The sequence below is a fragment of the Octopus bimaculoides genome, chromosome 6, assembly GCF_046866305.1.
Source record: "Octopus bimaculoides isolate indiv1 chromosome 6, ASM4686630v1, whole genome shotgun sequence".
Lineage (NCBI taxonomy): Eukaryota > Metazoa > Mollusca > Cephalopoda > Octopoda > Octopodidae > Octopus > Octopus bimaculoides.
In genome coordinates, this window is record NC_142933.1 from 57,189,565 (window position 1) to 57,194,564 (window position 5,000).

Below are 5,000 nucleotides of genomic sequence, written 5' to 3' on the forward strand. Positions count from 1 at the left end.
AAAGGCGGGATCACCCAAGTCGCACCATAGGAATAGAATAGCTAAAAGTCATCTTAGTCTTTTAGGGGATTTTAACAAAACGCCCTCCGCCTTAGTGGCGGCCCATTGTGAATCGTCCTCCAAAAGTCCACGCCTGAAGCAGGCTTCGCGTAAAGTGTCACATAATTCACCGTCAACAGTTGTTATGTCTTGAAAGCTTTGTGGGCCGACAACGTCATGAAGGAGAAGGCGAAGGTGAAAACACTCATGCTGGTTGGGAGGTAGTGTACACTCTTCCTAGAAAACTGTTAAACTTGACACTGAGATGTCCTTGAACATCCTGACTTGACTTCTTACGCACCCAAGTGTTCTTTGACCACACATAGTAGGACGGAACCTGAGGGTATAAAAGTGTTTTGGCAAATGTGTCAATTTGGCAAAGCCTAAAAAAAAAACAGTCAAAGTTGTTTGTTTTAGATTGGCTGCCAATTGAGCAGCAGTCTGTTCACGACCTGCCAAGTACTGCGACACCTCGTCAATGCTATTGTCCTTTTGAAGGCCGAACATGGCAGCGTCCGAACCCTTGTTAACATATGTAGTTAATTGATTTTACTGAATGACAGAACTCCACATTTATATGAGCGTTGAAAATTGTCATCAGTAATGGACAGTATAGGACCACCCATCTATTATCAACTTGATGACCCTGTAAGGTTAGAGTGAATCCCCCATTCTCAGGCCGCCTTCGTCTGTACAGTTGATATCCATCACCAGCGGTCTGGATCTCATCCACGAAACTCTTTGGGTATCGTTTAGTGCACACATGGTCTTTGTGGCATGAGGAGACATTTGAAAACCGGGACCGCACAGACCATGCACCATGTGTGCCTTGACAATGTCGTACAGCTGTCGGTCAACAGAGGGGTTTGGGATTTCTGCTTTGATGATTTCATCTATAAGTATAGGGTCTATTTTGGTGACCAACCAAACCAAAATGTGTGCGTGTGGCAACCCTCTCTTTTGCCACTCAACAGTATACATGTGACACTTAACAGGGCCAAACACCTGCCCTTTTTTTATTAAATCAATTAGCGTAGTCAGCTTCTGCTTGAAAACCCTGGCAATAAGATCATGCCGATGGCAGTACTGCTGGTGTGGGAGAAGTTCCCGTGTTACCTCAACCCACTTGGGGTTACATGTAAACGTGATGAATAAATCAGGGCGTCCATAGTGCCGAACGAAAGTCATAGCGTCTTGTGTTCGCTCGTGCATGTATCGTGGCCCCCCCTGTATATGTTGAGGGGAGAATGCACATTTTGCCGATGTTTCTTGGGTCAGCGTCATTATTGATGCCATCATATGCAAATAGATGTAGGAGTCTGATCGCAGCTTCTTCTAAGTGACAGGTATTTGCATGTATCTGTGTATTTGTATGTAAGTGTATAAGTGGCATTTCAAGTGCGGAATAAAAGGTGAAGGTTGTTATAGAAAGAGGAAATGACATTGTGTTACAGGGGAAAATATTTATTTGACTCTCACTCTTTTTCTTTCGTTTCTCTGTTAGGGTTTAGTTCCCGCCAATTAGAATGAGGTCATTGGTAACCATAGGTACATATATATGTGTGTATTTATGTATGATTGGCAGTGTGTCTGTTTATTTGACTCTCACTCCCCTTCGTTTCTTTGTCTTTTTTCTTGGATCGTTGGTAAACATTCATAAGAGAAAGTAGCAATTGAAACGATGTGTAAGAGGAATAGAAATAGTTAATTTTAGAGGGGCAAAGTAATTCTGTATGTAGTTTCAGTATCTGTCATCACAGTATCGAAATGTGATTGTTTCAGTTTTGATAGTTTTCTTTTTCTCCTTCCTTTCTTGTATTTGTTGTTGTATTTTTGTAAAGGTTCATAAGAGAAAGTAGGACATAAAAAGAAGTAGGAGTTGAAAGGATTTGTATTAGAAAGAGGAAATTAGATTTTATTAGGGAGAAAATGTTTACTCCTGTAGTTTTACGGATTTTATTCATTATTAGGAAATTTTTGGAGTGAAAAAATGACGCAGTGACCTAACTTATTGTATTTAGAATATCAATTGCGATTGTTTAATCGAAGAAATTTTGAATTTTTAGAATATTAATTGCGATTGTTTAATCGAAGAAATTTTGAATTGTGTAAATGTATGAATTTTAAACATACACACACACAGAGTAGATTTGCCTTTTATAGTATAGATATAACTGAGGTATTTATGTATACACATGGCTCTTGTTTATGCTATTTTCTATGGGTGCTTGTAAGTATTTATTTCTTATTGTATTCTCTACTGATGAGGGGAAAATCCGTTGGATTAATCCCGAAATTGATTCAATATAGAGATAACGCATTAAAAAAAAATTCTGTTAGCTTGCCTTCCTCGATTTCAGCATGACATATCTTCATAGTGATATATAGTGTATGTGGTAATTCACGATTTAAAGTCTATTTCTCAGCATATTGGCATAGAAATTTTTTCTTTTGCCCTTATTTGTAATTATGTGTGTGTGTGTGTGTGTGTGTGTGTGTGTGTGTATATATATATATATATATATATATATATATATATATATATATATATATATATATATATATATATATATATATATATATGTATGTATATATATGTATGTATATATATGTGTAGATGTATATATATATATGTGTGTATATGTATATATGTATATGCGTGTATATATATATATATATATATATATATATATATATATATATATATACGTATATATGTATGTATATCTATGTATATATATATGTATATGTATATATATATGTATATATATATTTATATATATATGTATAAGTATATATGTATATATATCTATGTATATATATATATGTGTGTGTATGTATATATATCTATGCATATGTATATATGGATATATATATGTATATGCATGTGTATATATGTATATGTGTATATATATATATATATGTATATGCATGTGTATATATGTATATGTGTATATATATATATATATATGTATATGCATGTGTATATATGTATATGTGTATATATATATATATATATATATATATATATATATTATATATATATATATATATATATGTGTGTATATATATGTATACAGTCTGTTAAAGTCTGTCATACCGGCCATGATGAAATACTACAAAGTATAGAAAATATGAAATACCACAAGGTATAGAAAATATTCGCCTTTATATATTTATATATTTAATCCTTTATATTGAACACTCAATATTTCATCTATTCAATAAGACATATTCCATATATTCAATAAGACATTCAATACTTTATTTCATAGTACCATCCATTTTTATTTTATATTATATATTGTATATTCCATATTCTATATCCCACATTGGTTTTGCAGGAATATAAATAAAACATAAAAAACAGACAGTGTTGGAACTCTTTTAAATAAAATAATATGTATATATATATATATGCGTATGTATATATATATATATATGTATATGTGTAAATATGTGTATGTATATATATATATATATATATATATGTATATATACATGTATATATGTATATTTATATATATGTATATATGTATATATATATGTATATATATACCAGAGTAAGCACACAAATGTGTAACAAGGTGGAAAAAAGAGTACTCAAATACCAGAGGTAGATTAATATGCTTTATTTAAAAGCAGCAGAAATATAACAAAAAACTGTTACTCGGAGTTTCACGTTTCTCGTTCATCGGACAGTTTTGTCAGAAACGGGAAAGAAATGACGATGCAATCAAAACTAATATAAAATTTAAAACACATGGATCTGTTTCATTGGTCGTTTCAAATAACGGTCTTGTGTGTGCAATGAACAAAACAAATGAATTCAATATAGATTCATCCTATTTTAAAAAATCGAAGAAAACATTAAATTGAAAAATGGGTTCAAAATACATATTGTAAATAATTATATTCGAATTTATACATCAAAATTAAATCGAATTTACGGTGCATTAAAAATAAAAATAAAATTACAACAGTATAACGCATACTAGACTATCTACGACATACATATATACATCAAAATACACAGATGCATACGTACAGACAATATACGTATATAGGTATATATTTGCAAGACATGCACGAATACGCATGTATACACATACACATATGCATGCAATCAAGCTCACGCACGGAAACTATTCAGCGTTGGTAACAGTAAGTGTATCTTAACCTTATGGAGTGGAGGAGGGAGAGTAACTTATCGATAAGGACGTTACTAATGTAGAAAGAGAGAAAGTATCGTTATCGTGAGGAAGGAAAGGAAGAAAGGAGGGAAAGAAGGAAAGATAGCAAGAAGGAAGTGTAGCGTATATAACAAACGTACACAAAATTGGATTGCGTATATATGTGTATACAAAAATGTATATTAGTATCATGTATACAGAAATATAGGGATATGTACGCAAATACACACGAACATAACTGTATACGTGTGTATGCACACATTCAAGTATGTATGTGTGTTAACCTGAGCGCACATTCTCATATATAACATAGATGCACACACACGAATAAAGGGAAAGCATGGGAATCATCTTAAACGTAAGACATTATGACCGGTCATAATGTCTTACGTTTAAGATAATTCCCATGCTTTCCCTGATGAGAAGGTTACAATTTTAATATCAAAGATCCCTATTGATCACACAGGTTGTAATCCTTTGAAACATATGTAGGAATAAAGTATGCAATTATAACATGCGTTTTCTCCAATCCTTAAATTCTTAAATATACTCAAATACCCAATATACTCAAATACCCAAAATTTCAAGGAGTTCCTGCCTTAAAAACAGGAACTAAACCACAGTTATTTTGTGTTCTTTGCTACATTGGTTTCTATTAACCCATTTATTCTATCAGAAGAATTTTTATTCATTAAGATAGAAGAAATACACATAATTATACATATATATATATATGTGTGTGTGTGTGTGTGTGTGGATTAATCTTCT